This window comes from Muntiacus reevesi, chromosome 8 (genome assembly GCF_963930625.1).
Source record: "Muntiacus reevesi chromosome 8, mMunRee1.1, whole genome shotgun sequence".
NCBI classification, from domain to species: domain Eukaryota; kingdom Metazoa; phylum Chordata; class Mammalia; order Artiodactyla; family Cervidae; genus Muntiacus; species Muntiacus reevesi.
The window spans coordinates 5,124,721-5,150,425 of NC_089256.1; the positions used below are offsets into that span (position 1 = coordinate 5,124,721).

The 25,705-nt window shown below is 39.7% G+C and overlaps 1 pseudogene; it reads right to left on the reverse strand.

The window, feature by feature from the left end:
* Positions 1-6,770: 6,770 nt before the first annotated feature.
* Positions 6,771-25,705, reverse strand: part of LOC136173551 (gamma-enolase pseudogene) — a 35,747-nt pseudogene continuing 16,812 nt past the window's right edge.

Genomic DNA, 25,705 nt, shown 5'->3' on the forward strand with positions numbered 1-25,705 from the left:
ACACTGGGACCAAACCTACTCTCAACATCTTTCATCTTCCTTGAACAAGTATGGACAAGTGAGTGAAACAAGTTCTTTCTGATACTCAGCCACCTGGGTTACTATCACAATCAAAAATCAAATGTGAGAAAAATCTGGAACTACTTAAGACTCTCTTGAGATGTAAGAAAAAGAAAAAAATACCAGTCATGATCTGGAAAATATGATTCTCTCTAAACAACCTTCCTGATCTCACACCTTTGCTTCTACCTCCTAAGTATACTTTCCGATGAGTTTCTGAACTGTGTCTACTTCTTCAAATCTACAAATACATGGCTAAACTCATAATTTAAAAAAAAAAGGATATTGAAGAAAGAAACAAAGATAAAAGGCCACATTTGATAATAAGCAGCAGACACCACTGTGTAAATCACTTTATTCTTTCTGAGCCACAGTCTCTACAAAATGGGACTTTTGACCATAGACAATGTTGGCAGCCTAAAGGACTAAAGTAACTGGATGGAAGGGAATGTAATTCCAAAGTCTTGAGTGTCTTCCTGAGAGATATGCAAGCATTAAACAAATTTAGCAGCATCCTCCCCTTAAATAAAAATCACCATTATGAGAGTTTCTAAAGGCCAAGTCTGAACCAAAAATAAATATGTTAGTAGATATTTATTGGAACAATTGCCCTGAGAAACAGGTTTCACTTTGCAGCTGGATTTTTTTCTCTGAGGGTAGTTTCAGGGTAGGGAGCGATATCAGCAACAGGAATGAGGAAGGTCACTGATGACTTAGAGGAGGCAGGTTTTCTCTTGGAATGGCACACAGACTACTAGAAACTCCAGTCCCATTACTTCCTTTCTCTCTGGCTCCATGTCTTCTCCACACTTGGCAAGATCAATTTCACTTGTCAAACAAAGGAGCTTCCATGAGCTTCCTCCTACAACCTCCTCACCTTGGATGATGAATAGCAGGGCAGGGTGGTGGAGCAACCCCTCCCTGCCATTTCCGCTTGTACTATTGAGTTTTGGAGACGTTGTTATTCCACTGGCCTTCAGGCTCAGAGCAAATGCCCAGACATGCAGGGACAGCACATTGTCGTGTTGATCACCAGAGACTTGCCAACTCTTGGCCAAAGAGGTGGCTGCTAAGACTGGAAAATCAACTTGGTAGGAGGCACCTGGCAGGCAGCAAACTCTTATACCAAGCAATGAAAACAAGGAAGGAAGGACTAGCCTCAGGCACGCGGGGGAATCAGGGCCCCAGCTCCTATCTTGCTGCCAGCTGAAGCCCGAAACTGCTCCCCTGATAACGTGGGCCAAATATGCCCCAGTCCTTTAGGAGCACCTTGCAGCATGTGGAATGGGGCCAGACTCACAAGCCCAGAGAGAAAATGAGCTTCAGGATCACAAAGCTGCCAGCTGGATGGTATCTATGCCCTGAGTGTTTTCTTGGTTTGCTTTTCTCACGTTCTCCCTCAGTACTGACTACAGTAATCTTTTCACGCCAGCCTATCTCAGTGGTGGAACTTTCCAGAGAAGGCAGAGCTCCCCCAACCCAGAGCAGTACGTGGTGGCATGGTCACTCTAGAAGAGAGTGTCTCAGAGGTGATAGACTTGGAGCTGCTTGGTTCAGGTGGTTTTCCCTATTACCAGCAAACTGGTAAATTTTCACTTTAATGGAGGAATTTCCCTCCCACAAAGAATGGCATGCTATTCCTTGTGTAGGGAGGAAGCTCCCTTGGGAGCCAAGAATGTGGTTTCTGGAATTAGACCTAGGACTTAATTTGGTGGACTTCCCCAGTGGCTCAGTGGTAAAGAATTTGCCTGCAATACAGGAAATGCAGAAGACACAGGTTTGATCCCTGGGTCAGGAATATCAGGAGTATCCGCTGGAGGAAGGCAAGGCAACCCACTCCGGTATTCTTGCCTGGAGAATCCCATGGACAGAGAAGTCTGTCGGGTGACAGTCCATAGGATCTCAAAGAGACAATTGAAGTGACTGAGCATGCATGCATGCACTAAATTTGGTCCCACCACTTACAGCTGTGTGGTCTTGAATAAGTTGCTTAATTACTGAAACTACTTTTCTCATCTATAAAATGGAGATAATAATTGTAATTTAAAGGTTGTTATAATGATTAAATAAAGTAAAGCTTGTAAAGTTCTTGGCACAAGGCCTGGAAGAACTGAATACATATTTATCATTATCACCTTATTATTATTATCATTACTCCTTATTCTTCCTGGAAATTTGGAGAACAGAGGTGATACTCAAAACTTTAGGGTAGAAGAAATTGTTAATTCCCCCATCTTTCTCTATTTTGGTCTCCCCATCATATGTGGACTGCTGGCTCCAATTAATTTAATAAGATCACACTTTCCAAGGTGGGAGGAACAGTCATTGGAAGTTCATAAAGCTCTTTCGTGAAGCAAGTTGACTACTCAACAACTGAGGCAACAAATGCTCCTCAGTTGCATCATGGATGCCAAATGCCCCTCATGTTTTCTGATGCAAGATTAAGGTCTTAATATTGATTAAATCATTTAAAAAATGAGAAACAGATTTCCCCTTCACCAACATTACAGTTTAATTTTGCAGGACAAGCTACCTGTATTAAGCATACAATTTAAGAATCCATGATTCACAACCATTATGGAGAATAGCAAGGAGATTCCTTTAAAAAACTAAAAATAGAGGTACCACATGATCCAGTAATCTCACTCTTGGACATATATCCAGAGAAAATCATAATTCAAAAGGATGTGTGCACCCCAATGTTCACTGAAGCACAATTTACAATAGCCAGGACATAGAAGCAACCTAAATCCATTGACAGACGAATAGATTAAAAAAAATGTGGTATATATACACAATAGAATATTATGCAGTTATAAAAAAGAACCAAATAATGTCATTTGCAGCAACATGGATAAACCTAGTGATTATTATACTGAGTAAGTCAGACAGAGAAAGACAAATATCATATAATATTACTTACATGTGGAATCTAAAAAATAAAATAGTACAAATGAACTTACAAAACAAAAACAGAATCACAGATATAGCAAACAGACCTGATTACCAGGGAGGGAATGGGGGAGGAATAAATTGGGAACTTGGGGTAGTTTTCTTCACTGCAGGCTAGACCAGTTATTTTGGACTTTCCATTGGGTCCTAGGTATTTTAAAACTACTATACATAAAATAGATAACTAAGAAGGACCTGACTTTCCAGATGGTACAGTGGTAAAGAACCCACCTACGAATACAGAAGATGAAAGAGACATGGGTTTGATCCCTGCTGTGTGAAGATCCCCTGGAGAAGGAAATGGCAACCCACTCCAGTATTCCTACCTGAAAAATTCCATGGACAGAGGAGCCTGGCGGGCTATAGTCCAATGGGAGGCAAAGAGCCAGACATTACTAAGACTAAGCACACACACACGATAGGGACCTACCATATAGTACATAGAACACTTCTGTATACTCTGTATGACCTATACGGGAAAGAAGCTTAAAAAGCGTGTGTCTGTGTGTGTGTGTGTGTCTGTGTGTCTGTGTCTGTGTATGCATATATACATACATGCATATAATTGATTCACTTTGCTGTACAGCAGAAATTAACACAACATTGTAAATCAACTATACTCAAAAATAATTTAAAAAGAAAGAAAAACCGGAAAGGATAAAACCAAGGTTAGAATTCTTTCCACATTATCCTCCTGCCTCCCTCAGTAAAATGCTACTATAAAGACAAAAAAAAAAAAAAGACAAGAGTTCATGATTTATGACTCATGATGAGGGACCATCGAAAGGAAAAGTTAAATTGGAGAAACAACATCCCCCATCCACTGGACTGAAAATTCTCCTTTCCCATACTCAATACAACAAGATTCACTAAATAAAATATAAAAGAAGAGAGATGTTCCAAATGGCCAGATCTTTTCCTTTGATGAGGGGTATTTTTAGATAAGTGGGAAAGGACAGGGATGTTCAGGTCATAGAAATAGAGACCCTGAGGGCAGGGCAGAAGAAAATGGAAATATCACCAGGGACACCCCCCCACACCCACACACACACGTTTTAAAGTACCTAGGAACCAATGGAAAGTCCAAAATAACTGGTCTAGCCTGCAGTAAAGAAAACTACTTATATCTGCCCACTGTGGAGTGCCAATTTTGGTGAGACTAAAGATACCAGCAAGGAGATCAAACCAGTCAATTCTAAGGGAAATCAACCTTGAATACTCATTGGAATGACTGATGCTGAAGCTGAAGCTCCAATACTTTGGCCACCTAATTCGAACAGCCAAATCATTGGAAAAGACCCTAACGCTAGGAAAGATTGAAGGCAAAAGGAGAAGAGGGCAGCAAAGAATGAGATGGTTGGATGGCATCACCAGTTCAGTGGACATGACCTTGGATAAACTCCAGGAGATGGTGAGTTACTGGGAGGCCTGGCGTGCTACAGTCCATGAGGTGGAAAAAAGTCAGACACAATTTAGCGACTGAACAACAGCAAAAGATACCAAATGGAAAGGGGAGGGAAAGGGTCCCGTTTGGTCCTATCTCCTCCCAAGCTGAGAGGCAGCAACAAAAAAACCAAATGAAATGTATTTTGAAATTCCACATAGAGGTCAATGGTATGGGTTAATGAGGCCAGGAAAATCAGGGAAGTCAGGACAGGCTCAATGAGTCAAAGAAACACTAGCATGACAGGTGGAGAGAATAAAAAGTAGAAAAGCTGAGATAAAATAATAACCACTAAAGAAATCAAATTAGAGAGAAAAAGTTTCCCCCACCTAAAGACAGGCTTAGACAATTACAGGAAATTACCTCGGCAGTTTTACTAAAACTTCAAGTAATTAATGCTATAAATCTTACAGGACTTGCCTCAGTGATGAAAAAAAGTGAGGAAGCTACTTGACTCATGTTGGAATCCCAATATGACCCAGAGGGCACAACTGGATAGAAAGAGCATATCAAAAGAAAATGTACATCTGTTTCTCTTATGAGCATAGACTCAAAAACATGAAGTAAGTAATAGTACATCAAATTCAGTAGCTTCTGCTTAAAAATGAAAGAGAAGGATTATTCTAATATTCCAGGTTTTTGTCAAAAAAAAGCAGCTATAATTTAAAAAAGAAATCAGAGGAGAACCTACAGTGTTTTGGGGTTTTTTTTGGTTTTTTGGTTGTTGTTTTTTTTGCCAAACTGGCCCCAAACTCCATTTCATAATACCAAGATTCAAAGAATGCTTAAAATGCATTTAAACAGGATTTAAAAGTATTTGTCTAATGCTTCAATCACCATGATCTTATTGCAGCAAACAGGAAGGCGAAAAAGGGGAAGAGGGGCATGACCTCCTCATTGAAAGACACTCCTCAAAGTCTCACAGAACACATTCACTTACATATATTTTGCTGGAGTTTAATGAAATGTCCACCCTCAGCTTCAAATGCAGCAGGGAAATGTGGCCTTTGTTCCAGGCAACCCTGTTCCCACTTAAGGCAGCAGATCTCCTCCTAAACTAGTTCTGTTGTTGAGTCACTCAGTTGTGTCCAATTCTTTGTGACCCCCATGGATCAAGTAGCCTGCCAGGCTCCTTGGGCTGGAGAAAATCCATGGGATTTTTCCAGGCAAGAATACTGGAGAGGGTTGTCATGCCCTCCTCCAGGGGATTTTCTCAACCCGGGGATCAAACCTGTGTTTCCTAAATTACAGGCAGATTCTTGACAGTGAGCCACCAGGACTTCCCTCCTAATATAGATGATAGATAGGTAGATGATAGATAGATGGATAAGAACAAGAAAGCTAGGATTGGGAAGAGTGGGACAAGGGTAGAGCCCGCAGGCACATATCTCCACCTCTGGACTGAGCCAGGTTGCAGTGAAGGCTTTCAGCACACACAGGGACCATCATCGAGGGCCCTTTCTGTTACTCTTCCCATTTCGGCAAGATCCCCACCTCAAGCCATCTAGTAATCTACATTCACAAGAAATACAGACACACGGTCCCCTAGAGTTATGGGGAAGTGATTTATTAATTAACAGGATGAATAAAAAATAAATAAAAACATACATTTATTTGGAAAAGGAAATGGCAACCCACTCCAGTATTCTTGCCTGGAGAATCCCACGGACAGAGGAGCCTGGCAGTCCACAGGGTCGCAAGAGTCAGACATGACTTAGCGACTAAACCACCACCACCAAACGCATACATAATCTTAGGCCAGGCCAGGGCACACAGGCAGCACCTGCCTTCATTCAGCGCTGCACAGGCCCTGCCTTCTACGCAACCTGGAACCCAGAGAGGGCAGAGTGGAGGCACCATGGGCTGAGCCAGCCAAGAAGCAGTGCAGCAGGGCAGCCTGGTGTCTGGAATGAAATTGCAAGCAGGATCGAAAGGTTCCAGGAGAATGAGCCAGGGGTTCCAAGTCTCAGGCCACGTAGAAGGATCACAGTATGCTGGGATTACAGACATTATGTCCTGGCAATCGAGCTTCATGCCCCAGCTCTTCTGTGATTCTCACTCATGAGCAGATTGTACTTAGCCAGGTGCACCAGGCGCCAGTATTGATCTGGCCTGTGAACAGTTCCCCCACGATATTGGCAATGAATGTGTCTTCAGTATCTCCCAAATGGTGACTCACCACGACCCTCAGCCATTCTCCTGGGCTAGCTTGCACACTTGGATGGCTTTGCTGATCAGATTGATCTGCCTAAACTTCAGCCTCAAGGGACACAACAAGACAGGCCCTAACAAAGTCCTGGTCCCCAATGATGTATCAGGAAGACTTAAAGTCTTAAAGTCATATCTGCTACCATAATAAACCTCTGAGGTGGCAACATCCATGCTGATGACCATCTTTTCTGTGTAGCCAGCCTTGTCAATGGCTGCATTTACCAGCTCCAAGGCTTTGCTTGGAAGCTTCTGATCTCCAGAATTTAGGAGGCAAAGCCATGTTCATCTCCCACATTGGTGGCATCTTTGCCATGCTATTCCTAGATGAGTGTGTGATAGACCTCCACCTTGAGTTGCATGACATCCTGAAAGCTCTCTGCATCCATGGGGAGGATCTAAACTCCTGTGTGGTCAGCTTGTTCCAAGCATGAGAGCCACCACTGAGCATGTTGTAGGCACAGGCAGGATGAGATCTGAGTTCTTGACCAGCTGAGCAATGTGGTGGTGAAGGGGCAATTCCAGCTTGACTGCCCCTGCTTTACACGTGGCCAAGGACACATTCAAGACGGCTTTGCCCCCAAACTTGGACTTGTCCTCAGTCTCATCCAAGTTCAATATCAGGTGGTCCAGCTTCTCTAATTCCATCACAGAGAGACAAGCTGATGAGGGTGCAGATGATGGCAATGTTGATGTGGTCCATTGCCTTCAGAACACGACTGCTTTGCAGTTTGTCCCTATCCCTTAGCTCCAGGGCCTCAGAGATAACAGTGGAGGCTCCATTGGGTACTGCCGCCTGGAAAAGACCTGAAAGGGGAACATGGAGTGAGGAGGAAGAGGGAGGACACTACAGGAATCAGAGGGTCCTTCAGCCTTCTAGCTCTGCACTCCTGTAGCCACATCCAGCCTTCTCCCCATACTGCTTCTTAACACCCACCCCTTCCACACACATAGACATGGAGGCAGATGCACAGGCAATGGCCTCCTCATCTGCCCAACTGGAGCCCCACATGCACAAATAGGAACCCGAAGAAATGAAACTATGCAGGCAGCACACACAATACACACATACAGCACACACACAGGGGGAAGAGGCAGGATGCATCTCCAAAAACCTGCTATTGTGTAGGGAAAGTTAAAGATGCATTTCAAACCATCAGTCCCATTCTTGGAATGAGAGAAACTCCCCTACTTATGAACAAGAAACATAAGGAAGGAGAACCAGAGTAGCATTATTTGTCATTGTGAAAATTAGAAACAACCTCATACGTGTCAAGGAGAATGGATTTTTTACATGAGGTATATTCAATATTCATTCAATACCATATTGCTACTGCTAAGTCACTTCAGTCATGTCTGACTCTGTGCGACCCCATAGATGGCTGCCCACCAGGCTCCCCCATCCCTGGGACTCTCCAGGCAAGAATACTGGAGTATGTTGCCATGTCCTTCTCCAATGGGTGAAAGTGAAAAATGAAAGTGAAGTCATTTAGTTGTGTCCGACTCTTAGCGACCCCATGGACTGCAGCCTATCAGGCTCCTCCATCCATGGGATTTTCCAGGCAAGAGGTCTGGAGTGGGGTGCCATTGCCTTCTCCCAATACCATATTACATAATGCTAAAATGAATGATCTTTAGGTCATGTATAAGGCAATATGTATCAAAACAGATAAATCTCAGAAATGGAAAGTAAAATCTGGTACTATCTACACAAACTTTGAAAATGTAACACTTTAAGGATTACCTAGGAGTCTGTGGTGGGTAGGGCAGGAGGGAAGAGCATGTACATGTATATAAATGGAATAAAGTGTGAAAATGTACTTGAGAATGATAAATACAAGATTCATAATGGAGGTCACTTCTTAAAAATGAAGAAGGGAAATGGGATCTGGGTGTGTTAGAAGAAGTACTATATTAATTAACTATATTAATCGGTACCGAGGGGTCCTTTATGCTACTGTACTTATCTGCTATCATTTAAATATGTTAGAATTTTAAAAATATTAAGAATTTACTAGTAGCCTGTAATTTTAAAGCTGTTTCTTTCACAAAAAGGCCAATATTTGTTTCAAAAACATAATTTTTTGGATAGAGTATTACACATGTAAAGTAGTTTCCTGACTTATGAAACAACTTCCTTTTAACAAACTCTGAAGTATATCCTTAAATTTCATTAAGTGTCAATTCTGTTTAGCTCCACATACTTGCAAATTCTTGGGAAATACTTCTGTTGATACGAATTTAAAGACTTGTCATTGGATAGTAATATAGTTAATTATTAAAGCAAGAGATAGGGAAAACCTGGAACCACTTAGATTCGGTGTTAGGAACTAAGCTTAAAAAGAGTTTGGGAAGGTAATGTTTACACTGCTATATTTAAAATGGATCACCCTGTACAGCACAGGGAACTCTGCTCAATGTTATGTGGCAGCCTGGATGGGAAGGGAGTTTGGGGGAGAGTGGATACATGTGTATATATGGCTGATTTCCTTTGCTGTTCACATGAAACTACCATAACCTTGTTAATCAGCTATACCCCAATACAAAATAAAACGTTTCAGTTCAAAAAAATAAATAAACAAATAAAGGAAGAGATAAATACCTGCCCAACGTGCTCAGACAACTGGAAGAAAAAAATATGGCTAGTTCTTGTAACAAAAATTTACCAAAATGTAATCATTTCAACTGTGCACACACTGACTGCTCTAACTGGCATGTTATGTAATAAAAGCTTGCAAATATAGTATTACTCACAGGATATATGTTCCAAAAACACCAGTGGATGCCTGAAACTACAGATAGTACCAAACTGTAAAAATACTGCTTTTTCTATATGTACATCCCTTTGATAAAGTTTACTGTTTAGGCACAGAAAAAATTAACAATACTAACTAATAATAAAACAAAATACTTATATACCATAATAAAGTTATGTGAATGTGCTCAGTCAGTCAGGTCCAACTCTTTGCAACCCCATGGACTGTAGCCCACCAGGCTCCTCTGTCCATGGAATTCTCCAGGCAAGAATAATGGAGTGGGAAGCCATTCCCTTCTCCAGGGGATGGCTGACTCTTTACAACATAGGGATCCAACCTGTGGCCCTGCGTCTCCTGCATTGGCAGGCAGATACTTTACCACTGAGCCACTTGGAAGCCAAAAAGTTGTGTGAATCCCACTTCTCCCTCCAAATATCTTGTCCAAATTTCATGTCTTTTCCATCTTCACTAAGCACTTATCACACACGCCTGTTCCATAACTTCTGCAGTTTAAAGCACAACAGCAAAACTAGCACAAATTTCTTTTTACTTCTTTCCACAATTTCATGGAGAAAAATTGTTCTTACCATAGATTTCAGCAATCTCAGCATGTGATTTTTTTCTTTCTTTATTAGGTCAGGAACTTTTGCCTTTTCACTTGAAGAAATCACTTCACAGCTCCCCTTTGGCATATCTGACACCAGCATCACTACTCTTGTGCTTTGGGGCCATTATTATTGATAAAGGAAGGGTTATTTGAACACCAGCACTGAGAAACTGCAACAGTTGACCTGATAACCCAGAGGGCCTCCAAGTGACTAACTGGTGGGAAACACTGAACAAAGGGATGGAGCAGGTGGGATGGAGTGGGATGGTGCAAGATTGCATCACTCTAGAAAAAAATGGGTACCATTTAAATCTTACAAATTGTTTATTTTGGGAATTTGGGAATTTCATTTAGTATTTTCAAACTGTGATTGACAAGGGTTAACTGGAACCACAGAAAGTAAAACTGAGGATATGAGGAGTATCTCTGTAACTCCAGTTAAATTCTACAGAGATTGCTACTTTCAATTTTACAATATTTGAGATAAGACAGTGACACAGTAAAGAAAAACTCAATAACATTTATCTCTTCCCCTCTTCATTTCTTGTGTGGATCTAAAGTTTTAACCTGTGTATGTACTAAGTTATACTAAAACTATCAAACAAGGCATCTTAGCCAGTGGAAAAACCCCAGACTAAGGAGTGAGTAAGACTTGGATTTCATTCCAAGCCCTGCCACTCTCTAAATGTTTGACCTAACTTGAGAAGTTTCTTTATACTGAGTTTCAGCTTCCTTGTCTATTAAATTAAGATAACAGTATCTACCTTATAAAGTGAAGGATCAATGCACACACTCGTGTAAAATGTAAACAATAGTCATACAACACATACCAGCAAATTGGATTTTTAATCTAGAATATAATATGCATTAATTATATTTTATGGGCTTCCCTCATAGCTCAGTCAGTAAAGAGTCTGCCAAAATTCAAGAGACCCGGGTTTGATTCCTGGGTCAGAAAGATCCCCTAGAGAAGGAAATGGCAACCCACTCCAGTATTCTTGCCTGGAGAGTCCCATAGACAGAGGAGCCTGGCAGGCAGTCTATGGGTTTCCACAACTAAACACACACAGCAGCAATTATATTTTATAGAAATATGTGCATTTTATTTTTTAATTGAAGCATAATTGATTTACAACGGTTCAGATATACAGCAAAGTGATTCAGTTACACTTGTGGCTCAGCTGGTAAAGAATCTGCCTGCAATGTGGGAGACCTGGGTTCGATTCCTGGGTTGGGAAGATACCCTTGGAAAAGGGAAATGCTCCCCACTCCAGTATTCTGGCCTGGAGAATTCCATGGACTGCTTAGTCCGTAGGGTCACAAAGAGTCAGACATGACTGAGCGACTTTCACTTTCATGTATATATAATATATTTTCTTTTTCAGATTCTTTTCCATTAGAGGTTATTACGAGATATTAAATATAGTTCCCTGTGCTATACAGTAGGTCCTTATTCTTTATCTATTTTATACATAGTAGTGTGAGTATCACCACTCCAGTGTTCTTGCCTGGAGAATCCCAGGGACAGGGGCCTGGTGGGCTGCCGTCTACGGGGTCGCACAGAGGCGGACACGACTGAAGCGGCTTAGCAGCAGCAGCAGCAGCAGGGTGGGTATCTGTTTTCAAGCTCCTAATTTATCCTCCCCGCATTCCCTCTTTGGTAACTGTAAGTTTGTTTTCTATGTCTGTGAATCTATTTATGTTTTTAAATAAGCTCATTTGCATCATTTTGTTTCAGGTTCCACAGGAAATATGTAAATTTTAAAAGTACATTATTATTAGTCTACTGCAAGGCAAGTAATCATAGCTTCAGTTCAAATTATAGCTTACCCCTCCCACAAAGATAACTGATTTAATAGATAAGTTTTTTAGGGTCTTATTGTTCTGCTATGATGTCCTAGGAGCAAATGGTACACAGGTGGAAAGTGATTCAGAAAAAAAGGTCCAACTTTTAATTATTGAATTCTAACATGGCTAGCAAGAGTAGCTTCTTACTCCGACCAACACTACCTGACACCAATTATAACCCTTTCCTTTTTAAAGAATTACGGAATGTGATTGACTCCTTGCTTTTCAACTCTGAAAGATCATTCTGGAGATTTATTACTAGCTAGTTGAGTTGACACAAGTGTAAACAAGCAAGCTGTAAAAGTGTTTAGGAAAAATATGACAAAATATCCAATATATTTATTCTACCAATACTATGGGCAAGGCTCAGTGCCAGGGCTAGCACCATTGGAGAGTATAACAATGAAGCATATATGAATATTCCCTTAAAAACTTTAGATGATAGGAACTTGAAGACCATCTAGGTATTGCCATTTTTAAAGGCATACTTACAAATTTAGAAATATCGAAAAAGCAGGAGAAAGCAACTGGAAGAAAAATGCATTTTAAAAGATAGAGATAAATATAAGGCATCAATTTGTTAACGAGGCAAAGATAAAATGTTCCAGGAGTTCAGAATAAGGAGTATTACTTCCAGCTGGGAGAGCAGAGAAAGGAGGTATCATGGAAAATGTCACCAGGAAGATGAAATTGGAGACAGGAGAGGCAGCATTTGGACTTCAAACACAGGGTAAGCCATGCCTGCAAAAAGAAGGAAGTAACACTGGGAGGTGAACAGAGCATCAGGGACATGGAGAGGTCTTGTGTAGGAAGGATATTGATTCAGGCTTGCTGGCACATAGGATAAATCAAGAGAATCTGTCAGAAATGGGGTCAGAGAGGTAAACTGAGGATGGATTTGGAGGTTCTCCAGTGCTACACAGAAGGGTCTTATTTTATATCACATACACAACTGACAGGAAGAGGACAATGCAAAGCAAAAATGGACAGGTGTGTTCTTTTACTGTGTCAGCACTATCTGCAAATATCAGAATCATCTTTGATTTCAACGTCACAAAGAAGCAAGACTTTTCCATGCATTTTGGAAAATCATTAAAACAAAGGACAGGTGACTTAGCCTGCTTGAAATGTGATCAGGGTAAAGAATTTTGCATTTCATTTTAACTTTTTATTTACTTTTTTAAACTTCTTAGACACATATTTTTACATTTTTAATCTGGGGCGAAAAAGTTTTCCAGTATCTTTCACCATGAAAATGAGATTTTCATACCTGATATAAAGAACACAATGTATTCAAAATTTCACTTAGCTTGGAGTGGGCTGTATTGATATGGGAAAGCTTTAAGTTGCAAGTGATAGAAAACTTCAATAAAACTAGCTTAAAAAAAAGAAATAAGGGGTCAGAAATGGTCCAACCTCCTGCGGCAGCCCCTTGCTTCCACCCCGACCCTCTGCAGGTCTGTGGGTTTGAGAGGTGCAGGAAACAGCAAGGATAAAACCAGGAGCAATGGCGTCCAAAAAGAAACAAGCAGTAAAAAAAAAAAAAAAAAAAAAGTTTGACTGTGGAAAATGCCAACCAGGAGAATGAAATAAAGGGTGAAAAAGAGCAAGATTCTAATAAAGAGCCCTTAGCCCTCCCTTTGTAAGCTGAGTTGGTGACTGTTACATACCTGGAGGAAATCATAGGCTCTGTTAGGCAGCCCATCCTGGTGCATGACTCAGAGGCTTAGAGAGCCACAGGCAAGAATGAGAAAGAATTTGGAAAGGATGGGGGAGAAGGTGAGATGGCTGAAGGAAAAGCAGCTGAGTCATAGTCTGTGGGCAGTTAGCACCAAACACACCCCCGCGCCCCACCCCACCCCAACCTCACCATGACCATTCTAATGAGTTTTGCCATATGCCTTAAACCCTGATGTTTTCTCTGAAGTTAATAGGGAGACACGCCTACTTCATAAATATACATATCTGCGATGTGCCTTTGTTGTAAGACTTTGGAGTTACTTGTTTCTTGTGGGTCTCCTACTACCAACTTCTTATTGAAAACGTTGTGTTTTTGACCCAACCTGTAAATTTTTGCCAGCAGGAGAGATTTACCTATTGCATGGAGAGATCTTCATTATATATTGTGAAATCAAGAAAGTAGTTTCATAAAGTAAATAAATAAGACCAACAAGGAGCTACTATATAACACAGGGAGCTATATTCAGCATTTTGCAATAACCAACAAGGGAAAGTGAGAGATATGAATCTATATATGTATATATATATCTGAATCATGGCACTACATCTGAAACTAACATAATATTATAGATCAACTATAATTCAATAAAAAGATTTTAATTAAATTTTTAAAGATGAGTTGGGTACATACTGAAAAACTAGAAACAAATGAAGAAAACAATCAACTCTTAAGCCAAAAAGCCATAAGTGTGAACCAGGTATACATTTGCATGTTGAGTTTTCCCACGCTTGAGAAGATAACTGAAGTCATGAGCTGGGAGGAAGGGATAGGAGAGAAAAGCACAGACTAATTAAGGGCACAGGAGAAGATGACACTGACAATCTTAAACTCACAGCAGCAGCTGAGTTGTCCTCACTTCTTCCATTGTGGGGCATCAAGTAAAGAGTGGAAACAGAATAAAAGAATTACTTGCAAAGATAAAAAATAAACAAACATATAAGAATGACTGCATCATATAACTAGAAATCCAAGACAGACAGTTTCCAAAATTGGTTAATTCAGCAACTCAAAAACATCACCCAAAACCCGAGCGATTTCCCTTTCCGCTCTCTATCCTCAGCATGCCACTGGCCTTAGGGCTAATGCCCTTCATGGTGACAAGGTGGCTGACTCAGTTCTAGGCAGCAAATCTCAGTCAGCAAAGCCCAGCTGAAAAAAAGGAGGGCATCAGTCCTGTGTGGCTGCTTTCATGAGCCAGAGAACCTTTACACAAAGCCCCTCAACAGACTTGCCCTCTCATTTCACTGGCTAATTGCCAGGAAGAATTCTATGCCTCTTCTTAAGGCTGCAACCAATCAGGATTAGCTCTGGGTTAATGAATCAGAGGTAAAAACCTAAAAAATTAGGATCAGTCACCAAGGAAAAGTGAATGGCCTTGGGCTGGCAACCAACCATGCATGCCGTATAGTCTACCACTCCATCCTGGATGACTGTGTATATATAATGTTTAACTTCTCTGAAGCATGACATTCTCATCTGTAAAATAAGGATTTTTATAAGTTCCCTATCTTACTTTTCAATGTCCTATTAATTATCTTGCATGACATGTTATCTTCCTCTTCCAAATTTTCTTCTCTTTATTTGTATTACTTGCATTGTTGAAATTTAGGAAGTTGGTGGTTTAACACTGCAAAGGCATTTCAGAAAATATTGAGATGAACAGATAATAAAGAGGTAAAAAACATTTGCCATTTATACAGAAAAAGGGCTAATTTTAAATATATTATATGTATATATATATAAAAAACTGAGTGACACTTTCACTTTTTATAAATATAGATGTGTATATATATACATATGTTATATATATAGCTATTTGTGTTGTTGTTTAGTCACTAAGTCGTATCTGACTCTTTTTAACCCCATAAACTGTAGACCCACCAGGCTCCTCTGTCCATGGGATTTACCAGGCTAGATTACTAGTGTGGGTTGTCATTTCCTTCTCCAGGGGATCTTTCCAACTCAGGGATCGAACCCATGTCTCCTGCATCTACTACATTGGCAGGTGGATGCTTTACCACTAAGCCACCTGGGAAGCTCATATATATGTATATATATATATATATGAAAGAAAGTCCCTTCAAATTGGAAAGAAAAAGTCAAATTAAAAAAATGGATAAGGTTCATAAAGAAACAGATCCTGAAAGAAGAAATACAAATGATTCTGAAGTATATGAAAATGACACAGTTTAGTTATAATGAGAGCAATTTGCATTAAAACTGCACTGCAACACAATTTTTTACCTATTAGACTGGGCAAGAGCCAAATGTTTGGTAATGTCTTCTATGGGCAAAACTTCAAGAAAGCAGGAGCTGCATGTGATTCCTATACAATTGTAGATGGAGAGACCTCTCTGGAGGGTAAGGAACTGACAGTGCTCCACAACACAAATACACACGCTCTCTAAGCCAGTGAAGAGTCACTTGATGCTAAGAGCCAACGCACTGGAAAAGACCCTGAGGCTGGGAAAGACTGAGGACAGGAGGAGAAGAGGGCAACAGAGATGAAATGGTTGGATGGCATCATCAACTCATTGGACATGAATTTAAGCAAACTCCAGGAGATAGTGAAGGACAGGGCCTGGTGTGCTGCAGTCCACTGGGTTGCAAAGAGTCGGACACAATTGAGTGGCTGAACAGCAACAGCTGAGCCAACAGAATCAATTTTAAAATATTGTCCCATATTGTACCTCTGGTAACAAGATGATAAGCTGCAAAGTTATTTTTAAAACAAAATACTTGATTGAAAAGTAGCCATACTCCAATAAAAATTAATAAAAGATTAACAAAATAAAATGCCTCTATCAAAAACAGATGTACAACTACAACTTACACGATTTAAAAACTTACTGTAGACAGCAAGGAAATGTAAAAAAATTCCAAACTAAGATGCTCTTTAGAAATTGGTAGACTTTTATCTTACCACTAACATGAGAAATATCCACTCTAGAATAAAAAAGTACTTCTCTCAAGCTAATAAAATCAATAACCCCAAATCATAAACAGACTATTGGACCCTGCTGTAACTCACACACCACATCAACATGGATTGTGAAATTCAAGGAAAACATTGACTTATCAAGATTTGGTTTAAAAATGAAGGTAAAGCCCCTACCCCTGATGATGTTAAAATATTTTTAGGAAAGCTTAATATCTCCACAGTCAAGTGTCTGTTCTTGGTGGTATCAGCAATGTTCAAAAACTTCCACTGAGTCTTACTTCTATCCCAATGTACCTTCCCACCTTTGAAAAGTGATACCAAATAAACTAACAAGAATACATGTACTGTGAAAAAAATACTAGAAACATCTAAATATCTGTCAATAGAAGACTGAGTTAAAGAATTAAACATACTGCGTGGGTGGTTAAGTCACTAAGTAATGTCTGACTTTTGTGATCCCATGGACCATAGCCTGCCAGGCTCCTCTGTTCATGGAATTCTCCAGGCAAGAATATTGGAGTGGGTTGCCATTTCCTTTTCCAGGGGATCTTCCTGACCCAGGGATCAAACCCAGGTCTCCTGCACTGCAGGCAGATTCTTAACCAACTGAGCTCCCAGCGATTACCTAATATACTGCATACATACAGAGAAATAATATGTCTGAGGAAGAGCAAAAAAAGGAAGACTGAGGTGCTAATATACTAAAGTGTGTGTGTGTGTGTGTGTGTGTGTATCTATATATGGTGAAGATATCGCATTCTTTGGACGTATAGTCCAAAAGAATGCACATGGTATGATAATGTTTGCTCAAGAAAAGTAGAAAGATAGATACTATTTTTGCTCATATTTATTTATTTTAATTTTTATTTATTATTTTTGCTCATGAATAGTTTAAAAATGAATCATGTTGATTCCCAGTGTGAAGGAAAATGACAGCTGAGATACAGAGCTAAGAGAAAACTTTTTTCACTGTAAGTTATTTTATATTTTTGAATATTTAACTATATAGATACATTGCCCATTCAAAGTTAAATAAAATGTTTTAAAATTATTTTGATAGAGGCCTCATAAAACTAAGTTTGCTTCAACATCTATCTCACAAAATGTAACAATAATCATCATAAGTTGAAAAACACTCCTACAATATAAATTTCTATTCAGGAAAACGTAGACTTTTTAATTTTAAAAAATACATAAGTAGGGACTTCCTTGGCAGTGCAGCAGTTAAGACTCCATGCTCCCAAGGCAGGCAACCCAGGTTCAATCCCTGGGTCAGGGAACTAGATCCTACATGCTGCAACTAAGATCCGGCCAAATTAATAAATAAAGGCAACAACCAAGAGAATATATAAGTAGATTTTTTAAAAGTATTTGCTTATTGATTATTATTGCCTGTTCCTAAAAATTATGCTTCTGGGGCAGTTGATAGTTTATAACTGTGAGCATCTGGAAATTGATTATGTATAGAAATCCAAACTTTGGTATCCTGCAACCAGCTGCTGTGGCAATCATGTAGTTCACTCACAAGGAGCCACTTCAGGACAGGAGACAAGCCAAAACATTTCCTTATTTCCTGATTCATCTGTTACAAACCAACAAAATATGACTAGACCCATGATAAAGATCAACCCTCAGCTTCACCTGTATCATTATGGAGATTGGACTTTCTTTAAAGATGAGAATCAGGACCACAATTTAAGCAAGTGCATGTATCTATTTTGAACACTGGGCAATAAGAAACTTCCATGATTTTAGCTACAGGAAGCTATTTGAGGAAACTATGATAGCAGGAAGACTGTCCAGAATAGTCAGCCACTCCCAGAAATGAAACTCCTCCTTGTACATTTCTGATTGGATACCAGGGATACAATTTTTTGACTGTGCTTCCCATACATCCTTCATATCCTATTTACAAATAAATTCATTTCTATATTATCTACATTGACTTCTTTAGTAATAAACTATGCATAAAACCTACTCAAGAAATAGCAAAACTTTTTAAAAACCAAAAGATAAACATAAAAAGTTTTAATATTTCCTTCCTACACTCCAGCATCATGTACTCCTTGTGGTGCATGCAATCTAACATAGAATATCAAAATATCAAAACTCAGTAGTTTTCTCATAATTTTCATAATATGAGAATTTTTGCTTGTGACTATAGTTATAATTAATATCTGTACCTGAACCACCTCCCCCACAAAAAAAGAAAAAGATTTCATGGGACTTCCCTGGAGGTCTAGTGGTTAAGATTTTGTACTTCCAAAGCAGGGGGAAGGGTTCAGTCCCTGGTCTATGAACTAAGATCCGACATGCAGCACAGTTCAGTTCAGTCCAGTTCAGTTGCTCAGTTATGTCCGACTCTTTGCGACCCCATGGACTGCAGCACACCAAGGCTCGCTGTCCATCACCAACTCTCAGAGTTTACTCAAACTCATGTCCATTGAGTTGGTGATGCCATCCAGCCATCTCATCCTCTGTCGTCTCCTTCTCCTCCCACCTTCAATCTTTCCCAACATCAGGGTCTTTTCTAATGAGTCAGTTCTTTGCATCAGGTGGCCAAAGTATTGGAGTTCCAGCTTCAGCATCAGTCCTACCAATGAACACCCAGGACTGATCTCCTTTAGGATGGACTGGTTGGATCTCCTTGCAGTCCAAGGGACTCTCAAGAGTCTTCTCCAACACCACAGTTCAAAAGCATCAATTCTTCTGAGCTCAGCTTTATTTATAGTCCAACTCTCACATCCATACATGACTACTGGAAAAACCACAGCCTTGACTAAATGGACCTTTGTTGGCAAAATAATGTCTCTGCTTTTTAATATGCTGTCTAGGTTGGTCATAACTTTCATCCAAGGAGCAAGCGTCTTTTAATTTCATGGCTGCCATCACCATCTGCAGTGATTTTGGAGCCCAAAAAAATAAAGTCTGCCACTGCTTCCACTGTTTCTCCATCTATTTGCTATGAAGTGATGGAATCAGATGCCATGGCCTTTGTTTTTTGAATGTTGAGCTTTAAGCCAACCTTTTCACTCTCCCCTTTCACTTTCATCAAGAGGCTCTTTAATTCTTCATTTTCTGGCATAAGTGTGGTGTCATCTGCATATCTGAGGTTATTGATATTTCTCCCAGTAATCCTGATTCCAACTTGTGTTTCATCCAGCCCAGCATTTTTCATGTTGTATTCTGCATATAAGTTTAATAAGCAGAGTGGCAGTATACAACCTTGACATACTCCTTTTCGTATTTGGAACCAGGCTGTTGTTCCATGCCCAGTTCCAACTGTTGCTTCCTGACCTGCACACAGATTTCTCATGAGGCAGGTAAGGTGGTCTGGTATTCCCATCTCTTTAAGAATTTACAGTTTTTTGTGATCTACCCAGTCAAAGGCTTTGGCAGAGTCAATAAAGGAGAAATAGATGTTTTTCTGGAACTCTCGCTTTTTTGATGATCCAGCGGATGTTGGCAATATGATCTCTGGTTCCTCTGCCTTTTCTAAATCCAGCTTGAACATCTGGAAGTTTATGGTTGATGTATAGTTAAAGCCTGGCTTGGAGAATTTTACACATTACTTTACTAGCATGTAAATTGAGTGCAATTGTGCAGTAGTTGGAGCATTCTTTGACATTGCTTTTCTTTGGGATTGGAATGAAAACTGACCTTTTCCAGTCCTGTGGCCAATGCTGAGTTGTCCAAATTTGCTGGCATAATGTGTGTGGCACTTTTACATCATGTTTTAGGATTTGAAATAGCTCAACTGGAATTCCATCACCTCCACTAGTTTTGTTTGTAGTGATGCAGCACAGAGTGACCTAAAATTTTTTTTTAATTCATAAAAAAAAGATTTCATGATTCTGAACTACACAGAAGGCTGTGTTCTATTTGTTTTGAATGACATGATGATTAAGAACTCATTATTTTCGTCCTTAAGGAGCATGGAACTCAGAAGGGATGTTGCAATCTATCCTTTCATCTAAAATCTACATTACCAGAAACTGACAACTACCATACATTCAAATGATTTGTAGAGGGAAAATTAAAGGGCATTTCAACAGGAATCTTCAAGAAAGATATGACTGAAGAGGCTAGGTTACACCTTGGGTTTGAATAACAAGGAGCTTTTCAACAAATGGAGATGAGCATGGGCAGGTCATGCTAGATTGTGATGCTGTTCTATATGGGGAGAAATGCAAAAGCAATATGCCAGAAGGATGTAGAATATTCAAAGGACAAGGAGAGGTGAGCTGGAAGTGTGAACTGGGAGTCAGACTGTGAAGGACCTTGAATTGCTGGCTAAGGATGTTGGTGTTTACTTAACATTCATTAAAAAGCTCTGGAGAAATTGTGACAGAATTTGAAGAATTCTAAAACAAGAGTTAGGAAGCCCAGTTCTAACTCTACTTACAATTATTTGAGATCAAGAAAATTAATCATTCTAAACCTTATTTTCTTTCCTAGTTGAAAGCTTCTTTCATCTCTAATATTTTATGATTCCTCAAGGACTTATGAGCTTGCTTTTCTGTGAGCTGGAATACAGTTAAAAGTTCAGTTCAGTTCAGTTCAGTCACTCACTCATGTCCAACTCTTCGTGGCCCCATGGACTGCAGCATGCCAGGCCTCCCTGTCCATCACCAACTCCCAGAGTTTACTCAAGCCCATGTTCATTGAGTCAGTGATGCCATCCAGCCATCGCATCCTGTGTCGTCACCTTCTTTCGTCCCCTTCCGAGAATCCAGTTAACAGTATGAAAAGGTTAAAAGTATATCATAATAATCCAGAGGAGGGTAATGGGGGCCTACACTAGGGAGTGGCAATGGAAGAAGGCCATGGTGTCCACAACATTGAAGCAATCACTACCCTGCTCTAGGCTCTACTTAAGAAATTTTCCAAGTGACACTGGGAAGGAAGAAAGAATATGAATGGCATTGCCAAGATCCTACCCTAGGGCATAATGAGTAATTGCATAATGAGTAACAAGTGGATAGGAGAGAGAAATTCAAAACTTGTTAGCTTACATCACCAAGAGAATTTCAGGACCATTAACAGAGAGATTGGCATTTTTAAAGGATAATATTTTAGGAGAAGGAGGTGAGGACACTTTGCAGCCTTTTGAGTTAAATATGTGGGAGATTGTCCAGGTCAAGATGTCCAGTAAAAGGACTTCCCTGGTGGCCCAGTGGTTAAGACGCTGTGCTCCCAATGCAGGGGCTCCAGGTTCAATCCTTTGGGGAACTAGATCCTGTGTGCCACAGTTAAGACCTGGTCAAGTAAATTTAAAAAGAAAAATAAATAAACTGGGGAAAATTTATTTTTTAAAAAAATATCTACTAAGAAGTTTTTAACTTGACATTGAAATTATAGATTTGAGAGTCATGCCTCCAAAAAGGAAAATTCAAGATGAGAATTATAAGTAAATGTTTTCAAAGACTTCATGAAGACATAGGAAAATGCCCAGGAAACTATTCTCAAGTGGAAAAAAAATAATCTATATATTTTTGTTGTAATGTATTTAAATATATGTTCCTAGACAAAAGGTAAAAACAAAATGATCAATATACTATCATTCAATCAACATTATGAATATATGAGTGAATTTTATCCATTTTTCTTCCAGTGTTCTATAATGAACATATGTTATTCTTATAAACAGAAAAGAAAAACAGCAAAAAATAAAATGCAAAAATAAGAGTGACAATCAAATTTTCTGTTAAACATTGATAAGATTTTTAACATAAATGTCTCTTAAAAAAAAGAGGTTTGTTTCAAAAATCCTTGTACTGACTAAAAATCACACTTCACGAAAGTCCAATGGACACAATGCAAGAATCAATTTTCTCAAGACTACTTGGTTCCAGTTATAAATAATAATCTATTTATTCTCACATTCCTAGTAGAATTGGGCACATTTTATCTGTCTTCTTCTATAACAGGCTTCTGTATTCTTAAAAGAGAAACAGAGATATATCTGGGCATGGAGAAAACATTTGAGGGAGAAAAGGTAACTCAAAGTGTCAATATAGAAAACTTGAGCTTCAATACAGGACTGCCCTCATTAAAATCACTCCATCACCAGGTATTAAAACAAAGATTTCAATTTTAATGTTACAGTTTAATACATGTTGGCAGCATCTTATTCTCTGGAGAAAAATTATATCAAACATAGGAGGAATTTTAAACTGAAAAAAAAGCATTTTTATTAAATCTAGAATTAAGTAACCTAATTTGTTGGGTCAGATGTAACAAAAGTATAAAAAACAAAGTAAATATATTGGCTTTGTCTACTCAGAAACTCACATTTGTACTAACATTAACTACAATTAGCCTGGAGCAGTATATAGTAGATAATCAACAAGATACAAGATTCCAGGAATCCTCTGAAATTGGTTAGTATTTTTCCTTCTTAACTATCTTGAAGGGAGCTGTTTTATACCAAGTGGCCTGAGACATTCATTTATCCTAATGAGAACTCTCCCAGGGCCACTTGGATATAAACATAAACATAATTGATCCATGTGATGTCATGACTAAAGAGACCAGACAGTGAGAGAAGCAAAGGAGAGGTCATTCCTTATGTATCATTTAGGCGGGAGGTAACTCAGGTACCAGTTGCTCAGCTGTAATTTCTTCGCCCAATGAGAGTGGTCCCTGGGTCATCCTAGACTGCTAATCCCACATCTGAGGCACTAGAGTAATGTCCAGCTGAGTACTTAACCTAGCCTAGAACAGGCCTTCAAAAAGAACTATAGCTGCACCATAATTGACTTTCTAATATCCTCTGCTTCTGATCTCTCCAGGGTTCTGGAAAACAACATAGCATATGTAAAGGATGACAGGCTTTGAAACTACAAAGACTTCGATTTAAATTCCAATACCACCATGTGACACTTATTATGTGACCTTGGACAAGTCATTTAACCATCTGAACCTGAATTTTTGCATCTGTAGAAATAAGGGGAGGGAATTCCCTGGTTGCTCAGTGTTAAAGAATCCTCCTGCCAATGTAGGAGACACAGGTTCAATCCCTGATCCTAGAAGATCCCACATTCCACAGAGCAAATAAGCCCATGCACGTACTACTGAGCACGTACTCTAGACGCCGAGAGCTGCAACTCCTGAAGCCTGTGCACCCTAGAGCCATAAGAGAAGAGAAGCCACTGCAATGAGAAGCCTGCACACCCCAACTAGAGAGTAGGCCCCACTCTCCACGACTAGAGAAAGGTCTGAGCAGCAGCAAAGATGCAGCACAGGCAAAAACTAAAAACATAATTTCGTTCTTAAATGAGGGGTGAAAATTTTACCACAGGAGATAATCATGAGACTTAATTGAGATAATTACATATTGATACAAATATTATAACTGTATAAACAATGCTAATATACAAAGAAGTCTTGTATTTAGGTTCTCTAAAGAAGCAGAACCAACATGAAAGAGCTGATTGATAGATTCTTATATACATACATACATGCATACATAGTTAGATACATAGACACAAGGATAAATACATAGATATCAATACATAGACAGATCAAATACATAGATAGATAAACATATAATCGACAGATACATTCATTGAGAGAAAGAAAGTGTGAAGATTATGGAGACCCAGAAGAGCTGATGATATAGTTCAGTTCAGTTCAGTCGCTCAGTTGTGTCCGACTCTTTGTGACCCCATGAATTGCAGCATGCCAGGCCTCCCTGTTCATCACCAACTCCCGGAGTTTACCCAAACTCATGCCCATCGAATCGGTGATGTCATCCAGTCATCTCATCCTCTGTCATTCCCTTCTCCTCCTGCCCCCAATCCCTCCCAGCATCAGGGTCTTTTCAAATGAGTCAGTTCTTCTCATCAGGGGGCCAAAGTATTGGAGTTCCAGCTTCAGCATCAGTCCTTCCAATGAACACACAGGACTGATCTCCTTTAGGATGGATTGGTTGGATCTTCTTGCAGTCCAAGGGACTCTCAAGAGTCTTCTCCAACACCACAGTTCGAAAGCATCAATTCTTCGGCGCTCAGCTTTCTTCACAGTCCAACTCTCACATCCATACATGACCACTGGAAAAACTACAACCTTGACTAGATGGACCTTTGTTGGTAAAGTAATGTCTCTGCTTTTTAATATGCTATCTAGGTTGGTCATAACTTTCCTTCCAAGGAGTAAGCATCTTTTAATTTCATGGCTGCAGTCACCATCTGCAGTAATTTTGGAGCACAGAAAAATAAAGTCTGACACCGTTTCCACTGTCTCCCCATCTATTTCCCATGAAGTGATGGGACCAGATGCCATGATCTTAGTTTTCTGAATGTTGAGCTTTAAGCCAACTTTTTCACTCTCCTCCTTCACTTTCATCAAGAGGCTTTTTAGTTCCTCTTCACTTTCTGCCATAAGGGTGGTGTCATCTGCATATCTGAGGTTATTGATATGTCTCCCAGCAATCTTGATTTCAGCTTGTGCTTCTTCCAGCCCAGCGTTTCTCATGATGTACTCTGCATATAAGTTAAACAAGCAGGGTGACAATATACAGCCTTGTCATACTCCTTGTCCTATTTGGAGCCAGTCTGTTGTTCCATGTCCAGTTCTAACTGTGATGATATAGTTTCAGTCAAAAAGCCAACAGACTTCAGATTCAGGAAGAGCCAATGTTTCAGTTTGAGTCCAAAGGCAGGAAAAGACTGATGTTCCAGCTCAAGAAGTCAAATAGGAAGAGATCTATCTTAATTGTCATGATGTTAGCCCTTTTGTTTGATCCAAGACTTCAACTGATTGGATGAGGCCCACCCACACTGGAAGGACAATCTCCTTTATTCAGTCCAAAGATTCACATGTTAATATCATCCTGTAATACCTTCTCCCACACACCCAGAATAATGTTTGACCAAATACCTGGGCACCTCATGGCCCAGTCAAGTCAACACATAAAGTTAACCATCACTACAAGATCTTAGTGGTTCACAAGGAGCATTCATGCTTCTTAGACCAATGGCTACAACAAGCATGATCTGACAGCAATGGCAGACATGCATGAGAACATGCCCATTTCATATACAAGTCATATAAGCATCCATTCACATCACATCTGCTAATGTCTGAGTAGTTCAAGCAAGCCACATGGCAAGCCCAACATTCGCAGAGCTTGGAAATATACCCA